Source organism: Thermobia domestica, chromosome 12, assembly GCF_964235325.1.
Source record: "Thermobia domestica chromosome 12, izTheDome1.hap1.1, whole genome shotgun sequence".
Classification (NCBI taxonomy): Eukaryota; Metazoa; Arthropoda; class Insecta; order Zygentoma; family Lepismatidae; genus Thermobia; species Thermobia domestica.
Window position 1 is genome coordinate 149341764 of NC_137465.1, and position 12227 is coordinate 149353990.

The following is a 12227-nucleotide window of genomic DNA, read 5'->3' on the forward strand; positions in this document are numbered from 1 at the left end:
AGGGCAAAAGATGCATCCTTTGTCGATAGATAACAACATGAATTTTTAATTCTCTAAAATTATTTTTAGTCGGGGCGCAATGGTCCTGAAACTTGGGAATAATAAGACGAAAAGTGATCAACTATAAGCATTTTGCGAGTTTGTCATAAAGAAGCTTTTTGCTATTTAATAAGTCTTCTGATATCCTACAATGAACTGTTGGCAGTATTATTAATAGTACAGTTGTTTGTTGGCAGAGACAGTGACGTAACTAAGGGGGAAAACGGGGCTTGCGCCCCGGGCGCCGAATTGGGCCCCAAAACTGTGCAAATATTTATTTTCATTATAAGGCAAGGAAAGGAGTTTTAGCAAACTAAATATCATTAAAAAATACCTCAGAAACTTAAGAGGACAACAACGACTCACCAACCTTTCGATCATAACCATAGATCATAAGTTAGCTTCAAAGCTATGTTTTGAGGACATTATAAAAACTTTTACATCCAAAAAAGGCCGCAAGGTTAAATTTTAGTTCCAGCTTTTTATGTTCTCATTTAACTTACATCGATTTAAGAGATTTGTAAAATGTCCGAATATAATAATCGAGACAACAGCTTGATTGTTTGTCATAAATATTTTATTCAAATGCAAAAGGCTGTTGATTTATTCTACACATATGCACATCCCGATATCATTTGAAAAACATTGAGATTTGCAGTTATTTCGTTCAGACTGTAAGAATGTGTCAAGCATGCTATTCTCAGATTATTTGTCAATCAGTTACAAAGTAGTTTAGTGCTTTATCTTGTACTAAAAATTAAAATATGTACTACAATTTTGAAATCAAGCCTTAGCATTTGAAGAAAGAATGGAATAGGAGAACTACTATCAGGTATAGTTGGAGAGCGTTTTGGTTTGGTTGGTCGGGAGGCGCTAAAGCGAGTTCTTGCCCCGGGCGACAACTAGCCTAGTTGTATCGCTGGCTGGTGAGTAAAAAATTATATTCGGTATTATCGATATTACTTGGACAAAGAAATTCACAAAAAGAGAAGGAAGGAAAGCCAAAAAGTGATCTTAGGGTAAAGCTTTCAACCAAAAGGTATTATACTCTGCTAGTTACATTATCGAATCTTCAGACTACTTGTCATCTTCTGAAACAAGATAGGGAGGCAATAAAGAATACGCTGAAGCTGGAGGAGACCCTATTTTAGTTGGAAGAATCCTTTGAAGAAAACAAGAGAGCAATCACAGATTGGATGCACGCAAACGAGAAAATTCATCCCAACATTAGCAAAAGTGAAGGAGAAAACCAGCGTGACTAGAAGAAAAATTGTAGCAATTGCTACTGCGGTTTTGGAAGATTTTAAATATGTGAGTCTAGAGCGGTCGCGAGACATAATTTACAGAAGTAAAATTCAAAGAGAGGTTGCGAAAAATCGTAAGTGTAAGAACTAAAGAGGCTGTTAATAAAGTGAAACCTCGTGCTATCTATTTTGATTGGAAGAAAGCCTAAACGCTCGTGATGTTCGGAAGTCAAAGATATGAAGATGGAAGAACATTATTGCGTCCGTGAAGAACCGGGTAACAAATTTCTCAGCTGTGCCTCTTTGACCGGATCAGCATCAGCAAAGAATATTGCTAGTTTCATCTGCCGCGAATTACAAGAAAATAATGTGGACCTATCAGATATGGTAACTATCGGCTGCGATGGTACTAATATTAATGTTGGTTCAAAAGAAGGAGTGATTAGAGTGCTCGAAAACCATTTAGGGAGGCCCCTGCAGTGGTGCATATGATTATTGCATTTCATTGAACTACCACTTCGTTATTTACTAAAAGAAATCGATAGTGTAAGTACTGGCCCTTACACTTTCCCTGGCTCTATTGGTAGATCATTTGTGAATTGTGAAACAAATTCAGTGCACGGCTTCGAAAAGATTTCTTCAGAACCATCTACACTCCTAAATGTGCGTAATCTCAGTTATGATCAGAGGTACTTGTGTGAAATACTCCAATCTGTCATAAGAGGAGACTTTGATAAAAGCCTAGTAGATTAAGAAACCTGGGAAACTTGGGCATGTTCGCTGGTTAACAATGGCTTACAGACTGTTGTGTCTATATATATCAACGCCAAATCCTTCAGAGGAGCTCAAAACTCTCGCAAAGTTCGTAGTAAAAGTATATGCACCAGCGTGGTTCAACATCAAACAGAAACCTATTGTCAGAGCTCCTCCGTGGCTAAGCGGTTAGCATACGCGTCTTTGGCGTGAGAGACTCGGATTCGATTCCCGGAGGGAGCTGATGTGGTTTGGATTCCACGTTAATCAATAGGTCCCGTCTCATATAGCTTCGCTGCTGAAAGGGACGCTAACCTCAAAATCAACTCAACTGAACTCAAACCTCTTGTCAAATACGGAGCAAAACATTTGTTCTTGACCATAAAACTTTCGCGAGGTTTGCAAAAACCATACAAGACTCCAGTCAATAAAGTAATTTCCAGAAATGCATTCTATGCGAATCCATAAAACATTCTCATTGCCATGATTGGTAAAAACAGATCAGCTACATGAATCCTTGTGCTGATAAAATATTCCAATCCAGAAAGTAGTGTAAACCTTCTGAATTTCGTTCCTTCGAAGTGCCAGTATTAATCTTCGAGGCTAATAATTACACAGAAATGATAAACTGGAATGAATGTAACATAACAGAACCGCCAATACTGACTCATGTGACAGATGAAAAATTGCAAGAGATTCGCTCTTCAGAAAATACACGTGTTGATATCCCTGAGTTCAAATGTCATACACAAGTAGTGGTAAGATTAGTGAAAATAATTAGTGAAGCTTCTTTCAGTATGTGGGACACGAGAGAGAGAGAGATGTCTTTATTCGTTAGAAAATTGACTCGAGAAAATATATGCCTAATTCGAGACAAAGTCGCAGAATTTTGCACGAAGACATGAATGAAACTTATGAAATAGTCAATCTAATGTTGGCGGGTGGGTGGATGAGATTGAACTTGACGGCAGTAACCTCTTAGTGATGAATTCTGGGTTGATGCAGCCTGTAACATAGAATATGAACTTCGGTAGCTTTAGAAATTCATCTCGTTGCGACAACGAATCTTAACACCCTCAAATTACAGTCTACTTCAAGTGAAGAACTGTCTAATAATTACACAAATACACAATAAACATGTATTTGTTTACAAAATCTACGAAACTCAAGGCCCATTGAGCCCCGACTAAAAAATTTTACAAACTTTCAATTTTGCATGGTAGATTTTCCATGGGTATGATGCAACTTTTGCCCCATTTCCAAATTCGAATTTAGATTTTTTTTTAAATTGGCCTTTTTTCACTTACTTATATAATCTATCAAACTTTAGGCCCAATGCGCCTCGGCTAAAAATTATTTTAGAGAATTGAAATTTTCCATGGTAAAGTACTATAATATGATGCAACTTTTGCCCCCTATCCAAAATCGAATTTCGAAAAAAAAATTTTTTGGCCTCTTTTCACTCCACCCTAATGTATAATGTACTAAAAATATATTTAGTAGGTCACATGTCTCCATTTTTCGATTCTAATTTGAAAGTTACAGTTTAGGCGGTGACATGTCGAAGACCCAGGGGGTTGAGGGGGTTGTAACCCCTCCCATTGAAACTTTTATATTCTATTGAAATAAAAAGTGTTTCAGTTTATAATCTTGGAAAAGCAACAATCACTGTGTGTGGAGGACGGTTTATTTATACTACGATTTATCACTTCCAAATGTGTAGAAGATGTGACTGGATATTGTGTATAATCATTCAAGAAATGCAAGACAAAGAAGGGACTTCGTAAACCCTTCACGCCACCTAAGGAGGACGAAGTGCGTCCCGCCGTCCCTCGGTTGGGAACTACTGCTTGCGAGGGAAACATTCTAACAGTGTGTTAGCGTTTCCATCCTCGCCTTCCAATTGAACTGTCTGTGTACTGCGCATGCGCCACTCAATTTCCATAAAAGATCATAAATAACCCTGATATTTTCTATAATATTTACGAAAGAACGTGTAATAGAATCTATATCAACAACACACATCATTCATCAAAGTAATGAAAACGTTCATCAAACAAATTAATAGATATATTATATCAAAGTAAATTAGGTTTAAATTTTAGGCAATAGAAAATGTTATTCTGTAATAAGAACTACTACTCGAAGCCTTTGCTGCTTTCACTAGTTGTTACCATAGCCGAGTGGTCTAAGGCGTTCGGCTTGTAAAGCACTATTCTAACTTGCTTCGAGTCCCCGTCGGGTACAACGCTTTTTTCTCTCTTTTTTTTCACCTATTCTCGATATTTCTGTCTGTGTTCCTGTCGGATTCGATTATATAGAATTTCCAATAGAGACCAATATATATGATAAATAATCATTTATTTGCGAGTCTGCACTCGTACAATATACATTTTCGAGATTTTGATTTTGGAAATGAAGTATATATACTATTGAAGAGTAAAAATAGTAAAATAAAAAAAAATATTCGTATAAATATTGATTAATTAATTAGTGTTAAACATGGCTTTCCAATCAGGATTATATAGAGAGGACTTACTTCTAAGTGCAATACGAAAACAAATATTTGAGTTTTAATCTGACCCAAAGTTGGTAACTTACAGAATAATTTATACATGATTGCTATTGTAATTTTTATGCTTTTATTATAATCCTCTATAAGTTATGATTTTACCAATTCTAAATGTACAACGAGAAACAAGTGTAATATTATATTTGTTACGAAAAGCTTTTAAGCAATGATGCTTTCAGGACGTGATCTGAGGGAGAATTTGAGACCCCTCTCGAGCTAAGAAATTTCCGCCTTCAGGACCATATATTCGATCGTGCTCGATGTGGACTACCAATGTTTGCCCTCCACCCGCATATTGAAATTCCCCCCGAGGATAATTTTCTGAAGTCACCACTGTTTATAAATAGTTTTTCGTTACAAATCAGAGGATAATAGAGTAGCGAGTATACTTCATTTTTTTAGCTATGGATTTAAGATTCGCATCCGTTCTAATCGAATTTGAAACAAAAGAAGTTTTCAATGAGTTACTCAAAGAAATATTTTCAGCCTTCGGATGAAAATAGGAAGACACTTAAAAAAGAAACAACTTGCTACCGGGTTTGAACACACAAACATGTGATTGATAGTGTATCGACCCAAACCACTCGACCGTTTTGTATGCCTTTGTACATCTTCTTTTGCCTTTTGTTATAGCAGTTTACTGTTCCATACTCGCTTTTGTTTATTCCGATACGACTATGAGTTCTCAGTAAATATTTGGACGTTACAGCTCTTGCAATGTATAAAAGTGTTTTTAGAATAAATCACAATCGATATTATGTCCTAATAACATACGTAAAACAGGTTGAATTCTTGAAATGATTGAGGTTGGACTGAGCGTAAATGTTTTCATAGTTAGGAGCCTGGATATGCAAACCCGCTTAACGTGGGGATTTAATTTTGTGAAATTTGGTACGTTAAAATAGCATATTGGGTCGCTGAATTGCTGTCACTGAAAACCAATAAAAACTTATAAGGTACTTCCTATAAACGAGAAAATCTGGAACTTGACAGGGAAAAAATAAGAATTTAATATTCATCACCATAACTATTTAATGTACTAATGATCTATCTGGCGCTTTAGATAATAGGTAAATGTTTTTCTAAAACAAGTGATATCCTTCCAAAAATATAAATGTGAAGGATAGAGTCAAATTTTCGCACATTTATCACTTTATTGGGCTAGAAAAAGAATGAACATCTAAAACGATGCCAAATTCTAATGAAATTCGGATATCGGAATATGAAATTTGCACCTATAGCGCTGAGAAGAACTTGCCAGAAAAAAAGCTTCTCGGGGCGATAATGTATAGAACTTGATTTCAGCACTAAGGTTAGAAATTTAATTTTCCCACTTTCGAATTTCCATTAAACATGGCATCGTTTCAGAATTCTTACGAGAAGCATTCAATTTTGGTAAATATAATAAAAGGAATGGTTTGGGCTACGGAGTCAGTTTTCTACTTCTTTTCTGACCCAACAAAGTGATAAATGTACGAAAACTCCGTTCTATTTTTTCACATTTATGTTTTTGGTGGGATTTCTTTTACCGTCATTGTCTCTGTATGAATGAAAATAAAACCGTTCAATTTTTAGTAACAATTTCTCAACATCAGTGAGTAGTATCTGTAAAATCTTTTCTAATCATCTGTACCAAACAGAAATAAGGAGATAATAGAAATGAAAACCTGCCCCTCATGTTCATGGTTTGAGGTTCGAATCTAAATATCAAACCTCTTTCAATAAAATTTTTCTTAATGTCCTCATTCTTACCTACCGTTAGACTATACGCCTAAAGAAGAAATATGTAATAAAAGTATAATTTTATTTAGTTTCATGTTTAGTATCTTAGTTTGACCGTTATCTGTTATTTACCTGTAAGATTTCTAGGTAAATAGCTTTCTGAGACAAAGGACAAATGACTGATTTAAGATTGACGTCCTTTTTCAGCACTAAGGCTACATGAGATGGGATCTACTAGCTAGGGAACAGACAAGATCTCCAGTGGCGTACCCCAAATTTCTTCAAGGGGGAAGCAAGCACTCGATTTCACATACTTTCAGGATTCCCGTGTCTTATCTTAAAATAATGGATGTTTATTCTTCCATAATAAGGGGGATTAAAGCATCGTAAATTCCCCTTGCATACGCCACTGAGGACATCTATTTAGTGTCATTCATGCAGTCAAAAATTTCACTTGCATTGAGTGCATACAACATAAACTGCATCAAATAAAAATTAGAAATACCAATATACGTCATATATGACACAGTGATATCTAAATATACGGACTAATAAGTTCCGGAAGCAAACCGGATATTCATCCCACAAGTCACCGGCGACACCAGCTTTAATTTAATGGAGGGGCAAGAGGAGAGGCTGAGATGTCTTTTTAGGGAGCAGCTACTGTTATGTATACCGAAAATAATAGTTTTATATTATTTAATCTAAATTACAATACATGTATGGGGCTAAATGAGAGACGGACGAAGCCACTAGGAGACCATCCTCCACCATGCCCCTTCTAGCATCGCCACTGCCACAATAATTGGAGCAATCGTAAAGAAAAAGATGATGTGAAATCAAAATTTCACTAAAAACGGTTTTTGTTTAGTAAAATGTTGGACTTGATGTATGTGTAAGTGAATTCTTCGGATTTTCTTAGAATATGAGAACAGAAATAGAGCTGAAATTCATGAAATATCGATTTAGAATTATCCAAATACATGCTTCTAAAATTCTAATTAACTTAAGTTCAACATTGGTTTGTCATACGTTTACGAACGAATTAAGACAGTTCACGTTTCAGTAAGTTTATTTAAATGCATATATATTTTTTTATTTACAGATACCAATCCGGATATATGACAGTTCAGATGAATGGAGTTCGAATAATTGGAGTACACTTGCTACATAAACAAAATTTTCAAATTTCATTCAATACACAATCAATTTAAATAACACACTAAAAAATCCTTCGATTTAACGTCCCACAATTATGCCTGTTAATGCAAGTGATTGATGATGGAATAATTGATGGAATGCGGATGTCGAAGGAAACAGGACTATCACGAGAAAACCCACAGACACGAAGTTGTCCACTACAAGTTTACTTGGCCGGGGATAGAACCAGGGACCACACACATCAGAGGTAAGTGCTCTACAAGTGAACCACCATACTCCCCAAATAACACATCGAAATGGCAAACTCATTACTATTATTAATTACACAACGAAACGTTTCCATTTTTATAACCATATTAAAACATCTGACACTTACCTGTATGCTCTAAGAAAGCAAGCTGTAATGAAGTTTAGAGCTCTACCGCTACACGATTCAGCGCGTATTGTAGCAACATTCAGCACCGGACACATAATAGTTATTTTTCCTTCAACAAGCGATCAACATTAACCACTTAATCAGTAAAATTTCAAAACTTAAGAAACACTTTTATAGCGACCTACAATACATTGCAGTGTGACAACAACTGGTAATGTCCTTACGGTTATTTAACCCTTTGTATGAATACTTAGTGTATCCAGCAGGTTCAGAAAGAAAAGCCCATGTTGTTCTAAGTTATTCCGTTTCCTGTAACTCCGTTCACACCTACTAAACGTGTGAATTTTTCACTGAGATAGAATCAACATTTTTATTTCCAAGAGCTCCTTTCACTGTTACAATTGTCTATACGAACATGCAAAATTTTCATTTAGTATGTGTATACATTACTTCTTGCCGGAAGGTAAGGAAACTAGTTTAAAAGCAATAAAATTAGTGAATAAATATGAATATTCAACGCTTATAAAAATGTATGGGTAGTCGAAAAATGGAAATAGGGTTATTTCCTCAACTGTCTATTTCCCCAACTTTCCAGAAAGGTGTCATTTCCTCAAGTGCTTATCTTTCTTCTTAATCTGATGACCATTAACCAAAAGAAGGAGGACAACTGCTGAAATTCTTAACTAATACAAGAAAGAAGAGGGGTGATACTTCGCTGCTGACTATTTGAGCTGTTGCTGATAACTAGGGTTGCAGGGTATCCAATAAAATCATACTTTATCGAACAAAATTGCATATAATGTTACATGTTTTATATTAATCCAACTGAAAATGAACGAAAGGTATATCTGCAGAGTATGAAATGTCTGTTTTACAATGAATTCATTGAACTGTTCTTTAGAAACAAATCTCAAAGCAGAATCACTACATGGATTTATTCTTTAAATCCCTTAAATCTGAAAGTGCTGGGTAAAGTATTGTGATATAGAACAAGTCACACGGACAATGAGAAGTTACATTAATCAATTGCCGAGTTTCTATTGACACTGTTGGAACCATGTTCCTCCAATATTTATTGAATAAATTATATAATATTATCACTTTTGAAGGAAATGATCTATTTTAATTCAAACTTTAGTTCATTGGTCAAACTTTCTGTTGACACGTAAGCTTACTAGTAGTTCTGTATAAGACCAAGTTGAAAGAGTGTGAGAGTGTGAGGTTGCGCTGCTCTTTTCAATCGTGAGATCTTGGATTCAAATTTCAAGTCTGTATATCCTGATTAGGCAGGCTAATTTTCTCAGTCTTAACACGATGATACATTCCTGACTGGCTTTTTCCCAAATTTTCTTTTACTTGTTAATCTTTCAAAGTGAAAAGACTTTCCGGTTGTATCTTGAACTCAAAGTAAATAAGTTTCCTTGAGCGCTTAAAACCTTGCACTTAGAAGAAACATTATTTTTATTATTAAAATCGCTTATGTTGTTAAAATAGCAAATATTATAAATAAATAAATATGGGTTAATTTGGGAACAAATTAGTATTGATATTCAACGGATTATCAACAGAGGAAAATAATTTAGTAGGCACAACGGAATTGATACATCTATCAGGTTATGAATGTTCCAGATTCTTGCGGTGGTGCCATTCCGAGCAAGAGGGTTTTAGATTTTTAAGAAAAAAAATATGTTTGGCTTTGTATCATTTATATAACATCTAAATACTAATCCATTTATTGCTAATCATAGAAATAAATAAGTAATTTCCAATCCACTAAATTTTATTGCATCCTTTTTTTTTAACAGCAACAGTTAAATAACACAAGTAGAATTCTATGGAGTTGCGACGGTATCAATAAAACCGCTGGAACAACATAATAGCCATTGGCACTGTTCCATTTACTACTTTGGACACAATGATCTATTGTATAAGTTATTATATGAAATTTTGTATTAATAGATTGCATATTTATATTTAATAAAATTATTTTAAGTTGAACAAATGCTTATTCATTTGTTTTGAAATTTAACAAAGTAGTGAGAAATCTTAAGCAGCTAGTCTGGATTGTTGACAAAAAATATTGTAATCTATGCTGAGTTTTTTTTCTCCTATCGTTAGTTTTATTCCACTAATTTTCTTTATGCACTTTCAGTTATACACATGTAATGTAGCTTTGGCAGTCACAATTAGAAAGAGGATAAATAAAGAATTATTATTTCATCACCATAAATTATTCTGTTATATCATACGCAAGCCATACTGCTTTCAAACTCATCTCAAATATACAGTTTTATTTCTCAACATTTAACAATTATTAGCATTTACTGGCAACTAAGCCTCTTATTACTCATTTTCATCATTGTTGGCACATATATTCATTAAATACAATGTAACATGTACATGACATCAGTAAACACAAAGCCTAACCTATTCTACCTAACCTAACCTAATCTACCTAACCTAACTAACCTAACCTAACTAAATACACAAATGACTTAACTCTCACTGCCAATGGAAACAGGTGCATCATTGAAGTATATATTTTTCAATATTAATCACATTTCTATTATGTAAATTAATTATCGAACAAGATTAATCATAGGATTCACACAGGTTGATAAACGCTCAGCATAGAAATGTTCCAGACTAGTCAGCATTATAAGGTAGCAAATGAGATATGTAAACGACCGACGATGTTTTAAATGCTCATATTATCTCGTTAAATGGCTGTTATAGCTAAATGACACTGTGTTCAACCGAATAAGAAATTTGACTATTCAATGTATATTGATATTATCAGTACCCAATTGGCAACTAATCTATCATAAAGGATTCATCTGTGGCTTGAATGTGTTTCGGAAGTTACATGATAAACGACCTACTAAAAGCATGCCCACAGCACTCACAGAGTATCATTTATAGGCCTAATGCATGCATCACGAACAATTTAGAATACATCCCCTTTTATAGCTTACCTGGTCTTATGTGACGGAACTGTTGAAAATCTACTCACACATCGCTTTCATTATTGAGGAAATCACTCATGAATACTCCGGATGAATGATTCGTTCCAAGCTCAATGTTTGATTTATGTTAATTTCACAAATATGCTAAACCAGTCTCAATCACCAAAAATGGCTTCACTTTCATGTTTTTTCACTCTAGTCAGTAAACGAGAAAGTTACCTGTATATCCACGATTACCAATTTATTTCTCCAAATCTAGGGTTCCTTTTAATATATATTTTAGATAGGTTACATACCAGTTTCCAATTTGGGAATTAACTTAGATGGTTAGGTAACGTGATTTCGTCCAGTTTGTATACTCGTCGTCAACTTACATCACATTACGTCACAATACTACGTGTATTCTCTCTTCCCTCGGAATTTTACTAACTATATACTATTAAATGTAAATTTATAAAATTCTAATCCTTTATTATTTTTTAACCAAAATTTTCTTCCTCATTTAAAGAAAGTAACTTTTACTCCCATCCTTCAATTACACTACTATAGTTCGATATAAAATTGTTTATCATCTCCATTCACGTAGTCCACCATGGCAGCCTCCAATGATAATATCGTTGATACTAGGTAAGCTCTTATTTTTCTACGTGATATTAAATCTCGACAATTTAATCAATGTACTGAAATACCCTATTCAATGCCACTTATCGTGGAGTTTCCTTTTTTTATACAAAATTTTATGAAATATATTTGATTTATAATTAACTTTCATTCACAGTTATCAATATTTATGTTGCCGTCTGCATGCCTATAGTATATCGTTTATTTCAATCTTCATTTACTCTTATAAATATCAAACGAACTGAAAAAGTGAATATTATTAGATATAAATAACAATACTTTACCCTACTAAAATACCGTAATCTACATTACTAATAAGTAATAATTCAAATCGGTATTTATTTAATACAAAGGTAAACAAACAACAACGCCCTACATACTAACCACTATCTACGTTAATGGCACAGTTTTACAAAATACAGACCCTGACAACCCACGAAAATAACAAAATGGTTTGTTAATGTACATTCAAACGAATAATTATTTAAATGGTACAGATTGATGAAAAGCAGGCTGTAACAATGTCTTCGATGATTTGAAGCTGTAACTGTCGGGAACTTACAGTTGTGTCGTACCCCAAAAGTTCCATAATACCTATTTGTTTATTTAAATTTATTTTTATCATTTGAAAACACGACAAATTCTAATGAGATTAACAGTTTTCTTTTAAAAGCTATTTGACGTAGAATTGATGATATTCTACATTTTTAAATAAATCTAAAATAAGCAAAAGGCATTATTATGCTGTATAGAACATAGTGATCCAAAACAGT

General features: G+C 34.2%; 1 protein-coding gene across 2 annotated transcripts in view; it reads right to left on the reverse strand.

The window, feature by feature from the left end:
- Positions 1-12227, reverse strand: part of LOC145666730 (uncharacterized) — a 334294-nt gene that overhangs the window by 221932 nt on the left and 100135 nt on the right. The window contains exon 1 of one of the 2 annotated variants that reach the window (XM_081734261.1): positions 10843-11186. The exons of the other annotated variant lie outside the window; for it this stretch is intronic. The gene's annotated coding sequence lies outside the window, so the exon portion shown is untranslated. Of the gene's footprint in view, positions 1-10842; positions 11187-12227 lie in introns of those variants that run through there. 2 annotated transcript variants of the gene reach the window in all.